Below are 16,418 nucleotides of genomic sequence, written 5' to 3'. Positions count from 1 at the left end.
GACAGACAGTCGGGTTGGTTTCCATTATCTCGAGATATATGATGATCTTAAGGTCTCACCTCTGTACTGTCTTTACTCCAATGGACTTTTTTATTCGTTACTTCATATTACGATCCTGAGTTGCTGGCGAGGCACAGAGGATGGGGGTTATCACACTTGTCCTGTAGGAACAGGGAAGCCAAGGCTCAGAGGGGTTTAATCTTCTGTCCAGGGACATACCGTCGACCACAGAGCAGGACCCATGTCTAGGAACCCAGGACCTTCTGTTCCTGTTTCATCATCTTTGCTCCCTGGAGTAACGTCAATATGGCGGCCTGCCCCCGAGCAAAGGATTGTAAGCAACTTGTCACAAGGTCATCCCATGAAAGGGAATATAGAAGACTCATGACTGAGGAGAATAATGATTTCCAGGGCTGGTCATGTGCCCTCAGGCACCCAGGAGTGCTCCATTGGTCCTGTTTTCCAACTGCAGGTTGAGTTGAAAGAAAAGAAACGCACCTTTCTAACTATGCTGTTCATCAAATCGGATTTCAGAAACACTCACTCAGACTGCAAGATTGGGCTCAGTTCTTTTTCAGAGTTTCATGGGCTGCCACGAGCCCATCGCGGAGTGAGGCGTGGTGGCAAAAACAAAGAAATACAAGATACTTTGCTTGGTAAAAATAGGAGAGAGTAGGGATAGAGTTTTACCTAAACAAAACAGTATGGACATAACAGGGCACGATCTTAGCTACAAAATAAGAAATGAAGACAATTTAGGTGCTACTGAAAGCAGCAAAGTGGGTGGAAGGGGTAGGGCTTGCAGTCACCAGGTCCCCAAAACTCAGAGTCTCACTCTCTACTAATCGTGTGATCTTGACAGAGTGACCAGACTTGCTCCGCGTTGTTAGTTTATATATCAGCACTCTCCGCCATTGAGGCCGGTTGTTACGGGTTAGAGGGAACATATGTAAGGACCTAACACAATACCTCACATGTAGAAAGCAATTATTAATGAAAGGACATTTTAAAAATTTGCCTATCTTGGAGAGGAGGGACACTTGGCTTGTATTTTTAATAGCTGATGGTCTTTTACACACATATACACACTTTTGGTCATGACTCACTGTCACCTGGAGAAGTCCTTTAGGGATCTTTATCCAGTAAAGCCAAGACAGATAGGATTTCCTGGTGATGATTTGCCTTGGACTTCCAATTTTATGTAAGACACTTAGAAAACAAAGTGTTTCAAATTCATTGCTTACGAATGCCAGCTAACTAAACTTACTCAAGCCCATATGCTTCTATAGGGTCTCTCTTCATTCCAAAGCCGATGTTATTACTCCAGAGGCAAAAATGAACCTGTGGAAAATTCTAATGAATCTAAGAGCACAACATGTAAACGAATTAAGGAGAGAGCAAATGTGGACCTTTTTCCTGGGAGTTTGCCTTGGAGTGGGGGTAATGTCTTTATTCAACTACTATGACCCTACACTATGAGGACATGGTATCATGTTGGAGATTTTCTTTCTTTATAGTTCCAAATCCCAAGAATAAGTAGGCCAAGCTTTCTGTGGCCCAGCCCAAACTGTTTCAGATGCATGTTTATTAAGGATGCTCCTCTACCCATTGGTTTATCCTCTCTAGCATCCAGACCCACATATGCCAGGAAGGGCTGGACATCTCTGTTCTCCTGAATGATGCAGCACCTCAAATTCAACATGTCCAAACTGGATTTGGTCATTTCCTCGTAATCCTACTCCTCCTTCAGTCTACCAGCTACCTGAACACACAGAACAGAACCCAGGCACCCACCCTACCTCCTCCCTCCCCTTGGCTCAGGCCACCATTATCTTTCACTTTCAAACAATTGCCATTCTTGTTTCCCCAAGTCCATGCTCTGTGTTGCAGCAATGTGATCTTTCTAAAACAGAGTCAGGGTCGTGTCCACTAGTCTACTTAAAACCCTTATGTGGTTTTCTGCTTCAAGATAAGGACTTATATAATTATCTAAATATAACTAAAAGGCCTTCATGGTTAGGACCCTGCTACCCTCTCCAGCCTCAGCTCTCCCATTACTGTACCCTGAGAGTTCTGGACTCCCACCACACTAAACATTCTGCAGTTCCTCCTAACCACTATGCTCTTTCTTGCCTCAGGGCCTTTGCACATGCTTTGGTCTGCCTGACACACACTGCCTCCTCCCTCTGCTGCCTTAACTTCCTAGTCACATCCTTTCAGCCTAAAAGTAATACCATTGAGAAGGTTTTCCAGACACCCTGCACCCTCCCCTCCCTCTGCATTTCCCTGACAGCAACACAGATCACACTGTATTGAATCCCCCTGTTTCCATCCTATTTCTATCATCTCAAATCTCCACATGATGACAAGCTCCTTGAGGGCAGGAAGCACATCTTGGTCTCTGGTTATATTCACTAGATGAAAACAAAAACAAATGAAATCTGAAAGCTTTTTATAAACTTCCCTCAGTGAGAAAATTTGGGAAGAAGAACAGAATTAAGACATGAACAGAAACAGCCTCATTTTCTTTTACATTCAATTACCCGATGCCCAATTCTTAATGACAGGAAATGTGTTTACTCTTAATATTCATACAAATGCTCTGAACTCTTCAACCATACATGTATCTTAAAGTAGAAAGAAGCGTGTGTGCAAACTGACCAGACTTAGCTTATATGTCTCTTCACAGAGTAATGCAAATTTGATATTTTTATTGGGCAGGGGAGAAATAAGAAAGCATTCTCTTTTACCACAATTATTTGAATATTTAAGTGAAAGGATTTTTTTTTTTTTTTTTGTCTTGGAAAGACTGAAATGGTGTGATATTTCTGGAGCAGTATTTTTAACGCAGTATAAATTAAACCTTTTTGCACCCACATTATTCATTATTTGATGTGTTATTTCAGGTTGACGTATTGCCAGTCTATTATTTTGCAAACCATTACATTATCACAGCTGCTAAGCTGAATAACTTAAGAATTCAGAATACAACAGAGTCTCTATAGTCGAATGTGTGGTGCTTACATTCTGAATGTATTCATGCAGGGAAGTGTGAGACTTTACCAGAAACACATACAGCAGACGGCTTTTAGTGGATATTTATTACCATTGAAAGCAGACAGCCAAGAAACTGTTCAGACAGATCAGTGTATTCACACATATTATTATCCAACCCCCTCATCCTGCATAAGGTTTTGTTCCTTCTACAAATATACTACTCTCTGGAGAAGAACATGGCCTATCAAGGACTCTAATTCTCTGGTTCACAGGCCACATGGAAGGCCCTTTTCCCCCATATTGGCTATTCCCATGCAATTCTAAGTGACCCAAACTTGGTGAGCTGATATTGATTTTATTTCTTGCAGTAGCTTCTGTCAAGTTAAAGCTATGACTTCCCATCTTGGTCAGAATGAGATTGCATGGTGGAAAGCCTGTCCCTATAGGTACCACTCTAGAGTTTTCATTCCTCGGGCTAGTGTGGAAAATAGGGCAGGAAACTTTGATTTAAATGGCTAGGACCCCCACGAGCTTCCCCATCCTGCACCAAATGGCATTATCCAGCTGAGCTTGAAACCAAAGGATGGTTTCTCTCTTTAGACAGCTTGTCTACCAGTCCTGACTGCTTCTTAGGACACAGATGTCATGGGTCACATGCCATGACTCATCCTACAGCAGTGCTTCTCAATCTTGGTTTCACATGGGAAGCTCCTGCGGAACTTTAAAAAAAAAAAAAATCCCAGTGTTCAGGCTGGTTGGGAGACTTGTATGTGTCAGAATATTTGGAGAGGGAACCTGGGCATGGGTATGTAAGCCCCCAGAAAATTCTAGTGTGTAGGACACTGAGGTAAGATCATGGCCAAGATGGATCATCTGGGCCTGGTGGAGCTCAAGGAAATTATCTAATACCCGTACTTTCTGGTGTCTTCACATGAAAAAGAAATAATTGAGTGGATCATATTGGATTTTTTATCAAAACTGTCATTATCAATAGGAAAAAAATCCGTTAAATTTCTTGAGAGTTGGGTCTGTATTTCTAGGACATCTTAGGCAGTGCTCAGCACTTGGAGGCCAAATTCTGGGTTATTAAACACAACGTTCTGAAGTCACAGGAGCCAGTTTCATGCAGGACAGACAATTTGAGATCAGAAACACTCAATCCAGCTAGTCCCTCAGAGTTTGTCTTCATTGGAACAGGGACAGTCCAACCTGCTGTATTGCAGCTATGTCTGCAAAAACCATCATGTGATCTCTGAACACTTTCTGTGGGTGTTTTGAAAACAGATCTCTTATAAATTGCTCTAACAGAGTGAGTATTATCCTCCTGTGTAACATGAGAGCTGCTTTGGACAGACAGCTAAAAACAGTCCACTTTTGATTGTATTGATTCATCAGTACACTTCTGAGAACACTATTATCTTATGTGTATAAAACAATATGGGAGAAACTATGGCCATGGACCTTTGTTTTCTAATCTGGGAGTAGATATACCACATCTGTGGATTTTTCATTCTTTTCCTTTTCCATTCTGGTCACTCAGTAATTAACTGCTTCAAAGGACTTGGTCAGTTTTGCTCCTAAGTTCCAGAACCTAGAACAGTGCCTGGCATGTATATTGGACAGATTAAATATTTATTGAATGACTGTGCATAGATGAATAAAAAGAATGTCTTCATGGTCATAAACCCAGTCCTTTAATCAAATAAAATTGTCACCCAAAGGATAGGGTTGCAAAGTGCCTTCCTTTCTTATGAAGACACATATTTGTGTCACTGTTAGTCCTAATTGGTGGCTTATTTTAGGATGCTAGCTCTTCTTGGTAGACAACTTGCTCATGAAAAACTTACTGAAATTCTCTACACAATTAACACTTTTGAGTGTGTAGGCTGTCCTCCTTCCTAGTCAGAATCTGTATGTGAATATTTTGAGATCGTCAATAAATACACCTCTGATCATTATCCTCTACTGCTTGCTAACTTTTCTCAAAAATACCAAGGTCACATTTCTACATGGACAATGCTTCCACATAGTCCTCTGATGCCCTGACTGGAACATTAATCGGGAAAACCAATAAGGCTTAGAAGTATATTGATCATTTCTGGAAAATGCAGTCCAATTTCAATCAAATCAGTCTCAAAATACAAATACAAAATACAAATACAAATACAAATATAATACTTAGGAACCAACACACTATTTAGTAATTCTACAGATTTTTATTTAGTACCTACTACATGCCATGCACTGCTCTGGACAGAAGGGATGTGGCCAAGACTTTTAAGTGATGCTGAGGCCTCTAAGGGAAAATTGAGCAGGGAGGTGCTGCATTTTTAGATGATGTGGCTCTTGTCTGAGAAGAGACCAAGAGTAAAGGCGACAAGCCACAGAGCCTTCTGGGGAAGGACCATGCCCAGCAGAAGATATCACCAGTACACAAAAGGTGCAATGCCAGAGCTATCTTGATGGGCTTGGAAATTAGTCCAGGATGGGGGGTGGGTAGCAGATCTAGAGTAGAGTGAGGAGATGGTGTATGTGGGGCAGAGAAGCGATCAGGGAAGTGTTCGGAACCCTGGTGACAGAGGGCTGTGTGGGTCATGATAAGGATAGGGGGTTTTCCTCTGAGTGAGACAGAAGAAGACCAGTGGTCCAGGAATGGAAGGGTGACATAAGCTGACATGTTTTGAAGGAATCCTTGTGGCTACAAGGGTGATAGAAAAATGGATGGAAGCAGGGTGACTCATTCCATCATTAGTGTAAAAATCCTGATGAAGGATGACGATGGTTTAGATCAGAGGATATTCTGGAGGTGCTGAGAAATGAATGGATTCTGGATTTATCTAGAAGGTAGAGTTGACAGGATTGGCTGATGGATCAGGTGACAAGTGAGGAGAGAAAGAGAAGGGTCAAGACTGACCCCTGGGCAGCTGTAGCCTGGGGTTGACCCTAAGATTGGAGACACTGTTTAGAGGCCAGTGAGAGTGACAGCAGGACCAGGGGAGACTGAGAGCTCTATTTGGATGGGGTGAACTTGAGATGATTAAAATTCAAATGGAGTTTTGTGTGCGTGTGACAGTTCTGGCTACAGAGGTAAATGTGGACATTGTCACCTGTGCCCTGAAGTTGGCTTGTCGGGGCTCTCGAGAGTTGATTGTGTGCACCTCTTCCCAGCTCCCCATTCAGTGGTGACATGTGGGCAGCTTGAGATGGGCCCTGGCGGGAGAAATGTACCATGCAAATTAGCAAACATTACGAATCAGGTCTTTTTTTTTCTTCTTCTAGAGAGTTCATAGTTAAACTAGGATACCACTAGCCGATGGTGTAGCCACAGGACCAGGTGGCGTCACCTGGGGATGTATGTGGATGGGGGCAAGGAGGTGTCCAAGGACTGGGCCTGAGGCCACTCTAATGTTTAGAGGTCAGTGCCATGAGGAGGAACCAGCAAAGGAAACTCGTAAGGAACAGCCAGTGAGGTAGAAATAGAATCGCAGAGACATTCTCAGAAGGCAACATCAGGCTGTCCAGTGCTGCTGATAGCCATGGAAGATGGGGACTAGAAAATCATCTCATTACACTGTTATCAAACAGCTTGTGTATCAGAGTTGCTGGGCATTTTCTGAATCTCAGAGGTGTAGTCTCCAGCACAGACATACTGAATCTGAACATCTGGGCCATACAACATGGACTCAAGTTTGAGAAACAGTACCTGCAATAGAGTTTCCCAGAAACAGAGGGACCAGTGAGGTAGAGAAGAGAGCACAGCCTCGGTAGGGGCAAACAATGCTGACAGGAAAAGAGAGCATCTCAGGACAATTTTTACTCAGCCAAAGTCAATCCCGGACACAGCAAGTAGAGGCTATGGTGGGGAGTATTGGGGCGAAGCTTATGAAAACAAAGGCCAGGAGTGAATCTCCTCCTGGTGGCACCCTAGGAACAGTGTTCCTATTTGACATCTCCCCCTGCAACACACTTAAACCACTGTATCAGAAAAGTAGAATTGTTCTGTCCTTTACAGCTTAGCCAACCAAAAAAAAAAAAAAAAAAAAAAAACCCAAAAACAAAACAAAACAAAAAACTCCCACGCATGCCTAAGAAAGCAGATGAAAATTTTCACTATCTTTTTTGGTCACCTATATAGCAAAAGCGAGCATTGCATCTCAAAGTTTTAGCTTTCCTAAGATCTATCTGAAGAAGACCTCTTTTCTTTTGCTTTGTTTGGCCTCTGAAACTTTTTAAAAAATGGATTGATGTAATCATGTGTCAGGGCTTCATAACTCAGCCAAGTCCCAGAATATATTTAGAAAGTATAGTTTAGGGTTGAGCCAGCCACTGAGGGACTGAAATGAGCAAGTCCTAAATTGAACTCTGCATCCAGGGCCTTGGAACTGGCCTTTAAAAGCAAATGGATTTGAATCGAAACAGAAGAAGTTATGTCTTTGACATCAGGCTTTGTTTCACTGGATCTTCGTGGCGTTCTTGTAGAAGAAAATCATGCTCATATCTGCTGGTTAGGTTGAAGGAAAATCACAACCAGTAGTGATTTGAGCACAGTCCTTGAGGTAAATCCCATCAGTGTTCCCCCAGTTAAAATGTGCAGGTTTCCCTTCTCCATCCCCGCCCATTTTCCCCTTCTAGGTAAGGAGGTGCCTCTGGCACATCACATTTGAACTATTGAGAGAACAGTTCTAACAGCAGACGTGTTGCATGTCCCTCCCACGATTCTGGGCCGATTATGGTGAATAAAACTATTTTATTTCTGGAGCAGAGCTGGCAGACCTGTGTGTGGATGAGCTCAGTTGCCAGTGCTCTGAGCACACTCTTCTGCGCACAAGCAGGAACACCCTTGCCTTCCAGGGCTGTGTTGTGTAGCCAGGTCCATGCCTATAGGCAGCAGTGCAGGTGCCAGGTCCTAGAATCCCTATTGTTAAAACGTCAACTCACTACTTAAGGAGAGGAAAAGGGGAGGGCACCCCTCATCGTGCTGGGATCCGGCTCTGAGTTTTCAAGTAGGAGAGCTTTTAGGGAGAGGAGCTAAGAAAGAAAGAAAAAAAAAAAAATCCTCCAGAAGCACTTATTGATTTGGACTCTGCAGCACAGAGCGAAACATTCATGTGTTCGCCCCCAGGGGCAGCTCTGCAGTCTCTCCCAAGAACCAGTGTCCGAAGAGCAGAACCCAGGCTCCCTAGGCCATGTGCCATCCCGCTCATTGTCTCCTCTGTGGGATAATACTAACATCCTGTGGCATTTGGTTCAGACAGAGTCTGTGCTCAGAGCCTCTTCATTGTCCTTTATTTCTAGTACAATTCCTTAGATTTGTGTGTTCTGTGGTCCCCTCTGGACAGTAGTGAACCAATATGCCTAACAGCAGATAAAAGTATCTTTGAGACTTGTGACTTCCTCTTTCCTTTAGTCGAATGACCATAAAGTGGCATGAGAGAAACATGTATAATGTGCAGACCAAGACTTGCCTGTCCCTTCTGAGACTCACCAATCAGAAAGTGGTTATTTTCAAGAGCTTGTATCTATTTCCTATGGTACCCTTGGGACCTAATCCTTCATGTTAATCCTGGAATGCCTCTATTCACATTCAGTGTCCTGTAAATTAAGGCCCCATCCAGGCATTATAACTCAAACCCTATATGAGCCAGGTAGTCATATAACTAGGACAACAAGGAGAAGGGCCCTAGCAGATGGGGCCAGTACTACTCAGCTCTGTCACGGGGAGACAGAGGCTCCTTGTCCTGCACTTCTGACATTTCCAAAAAATCTCTGTGCAGTTTTCTTCTAAGTAAGGGAAAATGCTTCTGTGTGTGTGTGTGTGTGTGTGTGTGTGTGTGTGTGTGTATGAGAGAGAGAGAGAGAGAGAGAGAGACAGAGGGAGAGAGAGGGGAAGGGAGAATTATCTCAATTTTTATATGCAGGCAACCGATCCAAGTTCAAAGAAAAACCTTGCATGCCAACAAAGCACATTTGTGGGCTACATTTGGCCCACAAGATGCCAGTTTTCAACTTCTACAATAAAATGAGTGCCACCCCGACCTAAATATCTATGTATTCTTTCTCCCCAGTCCTGAATTTCATAAAAACGGGACATCTCAATACAAAAAAAAAAAGAAAAAAAAGAAAAACCACTCATCCTGGAATAGATCCCCAGGCCTTCCAGCTGGTATCATAATCCTCCTACTGCTAAATTAGAATTTATTAAAAAAAATAGGAAAAGGAAAAAACCTCTTTTGACAGGTTAAATGCAAATTTTAAAATATATTTAAATAAATTAGATTCATGTCCTCCAGCTATAGGAAACAGGAAGACAGCATCCTCTTCGCTGAGAGCATAGTTTTATCACGTAGCAAGGAGAATGGAACTTGGGAGCAACTGAACCTACAGTCTAATTACCACCTGATAGGACGGCTTAGAATCAGCCACATTCTTCTGCTTTCAGCAGATGTTCCCAGTGTTAAAGGAAACCATATCGAACAATTTCAGCCAATGAAGCCATCGCTCTGCCACCCAGAGGTCTACAGTTTGCCGCTAACCCATATTTACAGAACAGCAGTGTGTGGTCCTACTCAAAACCAGAGGCCACATGAGAACCAGAATGAGGTTCTTTTATGATCAAGGTGGTTGACTGGTAACAGCTGAACTAAAACCTTTTAGTTCTAAATCACTTCTTTCATGCTAGATGGAAGGGAATTCTGGGGTCTCAGCCAAGTCCCCGGGCGAGAACTTGAACGGATTCACAGCTCCCTTTCTGATGAAAGCATTGGCTCTTCCCATTGGAACTCTTGATCATACCAGGTGGAAGGGCGCTCCAGGCTGGAAGACAATGCCAGTCTCGCTTCCTAACTATCCCTTCTGAATAGCAGCCCTCACTTGTCATTTTTGCAGCAGAGATGTGTCTCTTTCATTGTCATCTCAGAATAGCTTCATTTCTGCATCTTCCCAGATACAGCAACTGTGAGCTGACTGCCTTCTAGCACTTAACCCAAGGCTTCCTGGGGACATCCGCCCCCAGGGGATGTAGGTCGATGGACGTGTCAACTCTTCATTACTTTATTTCCTTTTTGCTTTATCTTTAGGAAGTTAAATAATCAAATATCAATATACCTGGGCTGTATTTTTTCAACTCCCTGCAGGGACTATTTTGAGTTAGGATTTTATTCATCTTTATTGAGGCTCTGTGTTTAACCTTCTTTTTTTTCAACAAGCAGCAACCCATTCTGGGCCTGAACCGGGCTGACTGACCCCAGTCTTGGTCAGGACATGGGGGGGGGGGTGTTGGGGGGGCAGGAGTTAGAGAAGACAAAACCAAGGCCAGGTAAGAGGGTTTGCAGGTGCTCATGATCTCTGAAATAAGCCCCAGAGACAGCTGAATGGGGCATGAGCCTGAAAGTGTTAGAGCTGGAAGCAGTTGGAATGAAACAGTCAGAGACCAGAGAAATAGAGAAGCAGATTCAAAGCAGAAGGTGGGAGGAAGAGTTTGGGCAGAAGTACACAGCTGCCCCCATGTCTGAGCTCAGGGAGCTGGGGGAGGGGGTTAGAGTCGGACAACCTTGATCACAAAGCCAACAAAAGAAATATACGAAAATGCTTCTGAAACTTTTTCAAAATGACAGTTAAAGATATTGCTCCTTGGTGGCGCCTTGCTCACTTGGTGGCTCCTGGGTGACGCAGTTGATTAAGCATCTAACTCATGGTTTTGGCTCCGTTCATGATCTCGGGTCCTGAGATCAAACCCCGAGTTGGGCTCTGCACTTGGTGCCAAGTCTGTTTAAGACTCTCTCTCTATCCCTCCCTCCCCCTACACCCCCCACTTGCACTCTGTCTGTTTTTCTTTCTCAAATAAATACATCTTGGAATATATATGTGTGTATATATATATACACACATATATATTTTTCCTTATGCTTTTCAGTATCCCTTAGATAAATTCCACCCTGTTGATTTCTTTTAGGAGATGATAAGCAGTATATATCTGTTTCAATTTGCTTACCTTTTTTACCTTTCCTGCCAGCTAATGAATGGGGTAGCTCATTCCAGAAGCCTTTTCACATTTATCCCAGTCTTTTAAGTAGCTCTTTCTTTTATTTCTATTATCCTTCATCTCCTAGTTTACTCTTATTTTCCATGTATTTGTTTATACACCTATATTTTCCACCCCTGCCAAGCAGCATGGAATCCTGTAAGTTTCCCTCCTGCTTGTGTTCCTTTCTGAAAGGGAAGCCAACACAATGGCAACACAGTCCATTGAGAGTAAAAAATAGAACAAAGTATCCTACTTCCCTTCTGTTGGCAGAACTAATGATCCCAACAGGTGTATCAGAAATGCTTAAAGGTAAGCTGAGACATGGGAACATCACGTTCTGAACAAGGCAGTCCTTTTTCCCAGAAGGGAATGAATTCATTCACAGTGTTCAGCCCCGACAAAGCAGAGCTACTCCATTTCACCCCATTGTGTGTTGTGTGTGCGTGGTGACTTAGCACAGCCCCTGGGTGGCAGTTGAAGGGGTGTTCTTGGGGAGAACAGAGAGTACACCAGAGATGAGTATCTCCAGTGAAGGGTCAGAAAGTGCGTGCTCCCATTCGGAGTCTCTGCGTCTGATGCCCACCTTCCGTACAGGCTGTGGCTATTCCTGTTAATGACTTTTCTATAGCCTCCTAGCTCTCCGTGCTGAGGGCCAAGAAAGAGGCAGTTTCTGCTTTGCGATTCCCACCAGGATGTTGGAAGCCTCTGTTTTGTCCTTTTCACCCTACACTTCTTTTTTCCTTTTCTTTCTAAATGTTGCTGTCAGTGAGCTCTGCTGTAAACTATCAGATACACAAATAACAATAGGTTCCTGGGAAAGATTTGCTGCTGCAGGCGATGGGTCAGTGCCAAGAAGAGTAGTAAAGCCAAGAATGCTGTTTTAGGGAAACCAAAGCATTCAGATAGCAGTTTCAGGATCGTTGTTCAATTCCATTAGGGATTCTGAGTCAGAATCTACCTCGGAACCTGGCTCCGGAATCTCCTCCGGGAGCAGGGGGAGCTTTGAGCCCCACATGCTTCAAGATACCTTGGCTTTCTTGTTTTGTTTAATGTTTAAAAACAGTTCATTCCTGGAATCTAGCCTCAGATCTTGCAGTTCATGGGGAAGAAATATGGTAAGAAAGGCTTCAAGATGAGGTTTGACTGGTGGGTCAGGTTTACTCTGAGAGGAAGAAATAACACATTCCCAAATGCTGGCTCCGGGATTTAACAGCTTTCTGAGAATTTCTGACCTTGAGATAGAAGATGTCATCATTCTAGGGCCTGTACACTTTGCCAGGTGATTGGCTCTCCCCTGGCTCAGCTAAAGTGTCGAGGAAGCAAGATCTCGCTCCCTGATGGCTGAGACGAAAGGCCGAGAAGCTCTGGCAAAGGAAGGCCTCCACAGTGTGCTTCCTTCCACCCTGCAGTGAATTAGCTGGGTCAGCCAGGGTCAAGGAGCAAATATCAAGTGACACATTTTCCTCCCTCCTTCCCCAGCACATCCCCAGACACAGCCCCCTGGGAACAGGAGGAAGGAAATGCACTGACCGGATAGACGCGACGGCCAGGCCCGTGGGGAAGGAGGAGAGAGCACCTCCTTCTGCGGGTTTTCAGGCACCTCATCTTCCTCTCCCTTCCGGACCTCTCCACACTGACCTCGGGTCTTCTAGAAAATGACCTGGGGCAAAGTCAGACAGAGCACTGCCGAGACCCAGGAGACTGTAAAAGACGGTTTTGCGATGAGCATGGGTGTGGGTGTGCAGTTTATAGCAGAGGAAAACAGACGGAGAGAGGAAATCATGGGCCCGGGGTCACACACAGCAGGAGCAGGTCTGGGATTTGAATCCAGGCAGTATGACTCCAGGGATCTCTGTGGAGGGAATATGACTGAGGTCTAAATTAGAGTAAGACTCTTGGGGCCCAGGCTGCTGAGAAAAGTGTCCTTGATGCAGGAACTGGGATGGCCAGATTTGGCAAATGGAAACACAGGAAATCAGTGAAGTTTGAATTTTGACAAATAGCTGTTTAGTGTAAGGATGTTGTTTATCCGAAATTCAAATTTAACTGGGTGCCCTATATTTTATCTGGCAGCCCCTGACGACTGGGGCCTCTTCCCTTTCTCCATCTCTTTCTCTTTCTTGTCTTCCTCTCGTATTCAGTATGCTATCCCCCTGCTTTTCTTGACTTCTCCTCCCGGGTCCTTCTGTGCAATTTCTGAGCTCGACTTTGGTACATCACCTTGCTTTAAAATCAATTGTTAATGATCATCTGCTATTGCTTGAGTGCTTGTAAGATGCCCAGGGCTTAGCTGTCGTTCAGAGGACTCTAAGTGGTGGCCTGTGTTCTCTAAGCTGTAAGTGTTAGGGTATGCGTGCTGGGAATCCTTGCCGCCCCCAGAGAAGAGGAGACAGCTGCTGCACAGAGGTGTGGGGGTGGGAGGTGCCAGGGAGGGCACTAGGAAGACTTCGATCCCCCATCCCTGCCTCACCAGAACACTTCTGACATCGTTCCTAGGTATCCACCTAAGATTTCGTGTGGGCTAATAAGATTTCCATAATAAGTCCCTAAAAATCACTATTCTTCGTTCTAGGCTGTTATGTTCAAAAGCAGGGCTTCTCAAACTTCAGTGGACAAGAGATCACTTAGGAATCTTGTTAAATGCAGATGCTGATTCTTTAGGTCTGGAGCATGGGGCAGGGTCCGAGAATCTGAATTTCTAACCGGTTCCCAGATAGTGCAAACACCAGGGAGCATGCAGGACACTTTGAGTAATAAGACTGACATATCTGAACTGATGCATGTGGACATAGATTACTTTTCTTTCCCTTGTTTATTTCAGATATTATCTATCATCCATCTCTTCGACTGTCCCTATACCCATCTATTGTCTTTACCCTGACCATTTTATACAGACATACAGGCAAGATCAGTGTGAGCGTCCAGTGCACTCAACAAGGTATGAATTCCTTCTGGAAGTTATAAGAGAGGTTATAAGAGAGAAAGGAAGGAACATAACACATTGAGAAGTCCTTTCCGAAAGGCATTCCTTCCTTGCATATTGTGGACACTTAAAATATAATCCCCTCTGAAATAGTCTCTCCCTTCTTGACATCCTCCCAAGGTCAAAGAGTCTGCTATGAGACTTTTACATTTGCCAAATTTGGAACTCCTAAAGACCTGAAACAGTCTTGGGTCTTAAAAACGTCCGTAACCCTTGCATGACCAAAAAGGAATGTTTATAGGTTGTGTATCACCCTTAAAAAAAAAAAAAACAAAAAAGTCCTCTGCACAGATGGAAGGCAGATCATGGCCTTTAGGCAGGAAAGAGATGATTTCATCCCCCTCTCTGTTTTGTACACGTGGGAAATTAAATAAGTAGGCCTGGGACACCAGTCTTTGTCTATTGTCTGATCAGATATTTTTCATTTTCTATCCTATCATAAGTATTTTGTTTCTGTTAGATTTAGAGCTCCTTCTTTAAGAAAAAAACATGAAGTATTTATTTTTCAGCCACAGATGATAGTAAGAGCTCCTGCCTTGGAGGGATTTAATTTTTTTCCCTCTTCCTTTACAGCTGTAGCCTCGTTAATTGTAGGTGGGAAGCAAACTCTAAAATCACTTGACTTTCTGCTTTGCTTAGAAATCTTCCTCCATTAAATTGTAGGATATCCTCCTTAACAGGAAGTCGGGTTCTGCGATCAGCAGCATTTGTGTTCTTTGTGCATTGAGATAAAGAAGAGCAGTTTCCTCACGGTTCGGGAAGAGTGGAGAGAGAGGGCAGATAGACAAGAAAATGACCCGAAGATGAGTCACTCTTTTCTAAAACAAGAGTCTCAATGCTCTTTGTTGACGGCAGTTTGTAACCTCTGAACGTTCTGGCCTCCCAGCCTCAAGGACAAAGGACTGAGTGATTCAGGGTCTCGGTTTGGCTGCTTCATTCCTGCCTTTGGGGAGCCCAAGGACTCATCATTAAGAAACCATTTTAATTTAGAAATAAACACATGTTACTAATACCCAGGCTTTTCAAGTCCGTATGTGATCCTCGTGAAGGGAGGAAACTTCCATCCCTTTTAATTCTCCCAATTATTCTCTCAGGACAGGGATGAGGAATAGTTGCGTGGATGGTCTTTAAGTGCTGATTTTCCATCTCGCATTTGGAGTCTCCACCCCGGACCTGCGATCCCACCGGAGTGTTCCTTCCCGTGATACTCCAAGGTGAACGCAGGGCTTTTGAAGAGGCTGTTGAAGAATGCAACCCGCACACAGTCAACTGACTGGCCCAGCTCGCTTCCATTTCTGTCAGTCAGCCTGACGGTGAGAATTAAGGGCTATGGCAGGCCTAGATCAGTGATTCTCAAAGTGTGGTCTCAGGACCAGAGATTCAGACTTACAGAGGACTGTGTTAGAAATGCAGATACCCAGGCCTGACACCCAGTCTACAGAGTCAAAAACTCTGGAATGAGGCCCAGAGATCTGGGCGGGGGGGGGGGGTGTTTGTTTTTAAAAAAAAGATTGATTTATTTATTTGAGAGAGCGCGCAAGCAAGTGGGGGAAGGGCAGAGGGAGAGAATCCTCAAGGAGGCTCCCCGCTAAGGCCAACACAGGGCTTAGTCTCACGACCCATGGGCTCATGACCTGAGCAGAAACCAAGAGTCAGATGTTCAACTGAGCCACCCAACACCCACCCCCGACCAGAGATCTGTGTTTCTGAGGCAGGTTACAGTGTGACAAATGGTAACCACATGACTCAAAGGAACTTGTCTGCAGGACAGAGACGTCTGTGCTGCTTCTTTTCCTGGGCTGCCAGGGGTTAGAACCCCTGGTATGTTTTTGCAAAATAGTGACACCAGGCCCCTCCCCAGATGGATAAAACTGGCATCTCTAAGAGGGGAGCTCAAGTCAAAACATTTCATGAAGACTACCCTGGCGACTCTAACAAGCTGCCGGGGTGGGCCACCGTGAGTCTGAGGGAAAGGAGGGACCCGGGTGGATAGGGTGCCAATAAGTCAGCTGAAATGCTGATGCCTGGGACAGGGAGCCGGCAGCCCGTGGGTCAGGGTCCAGGGCAGGCCTTGCCAACTTGCCATGCCAGGCAACAGAGCCATCCAAAGCCACAGGTGGCTCCCCAGTCATCAGTAGGTACAGTGGGGGTGGGAGGGGCTTCACTGAGAGCCAGGTGGCATTATCCTGTCAGAGGCCACTTCGCTGATTCTTACCAGCTGCAGGTGTCCAAACTGTCAGGACTCCACTCCTTGCTCAGGTGGCACTGAGCAAGGCTGCAGAGTTCTTGGCCCTGAAGCCTGGCATCCAGTGGCTGGGACCCACATGTACCCAGATGGTAGATGTTTCTTCCTAAACCCAGGCTAAACCCAAGGGTCATACTCTTGACTCTGACTTGTGTCTACCTTCCCACAGA

At 44.6% G+C, this 16,418-nt stretch overlaps 1 protein-coding gene across 6 annotated transcripts in view; it reads left to right on the top strand.

Annotated features, from left to right (window-relative positions):
• Positions 1–16,418, top strand: part of FRMD4A (FERM domain containing 4A) — a 604,393-nt gene that overhangs the window by 300,649 nt on the left and 287,326 nt on the right. The window lies entirely within an intron of this gene.

This window comes from Mustela nivalis (genome assembly GCF_964662115.1).
Source record: "Mustela nivalis genome assembly, chromosome: 7".
NCBI lineage: Eukaryota > Metazoa > Chordata > Mammalia > Carnivora > Mustelidae > Mustela > Mustela nivalis.
This window is presented reverse-complemented; position numbering and strand designations above follow the sequence as displayed.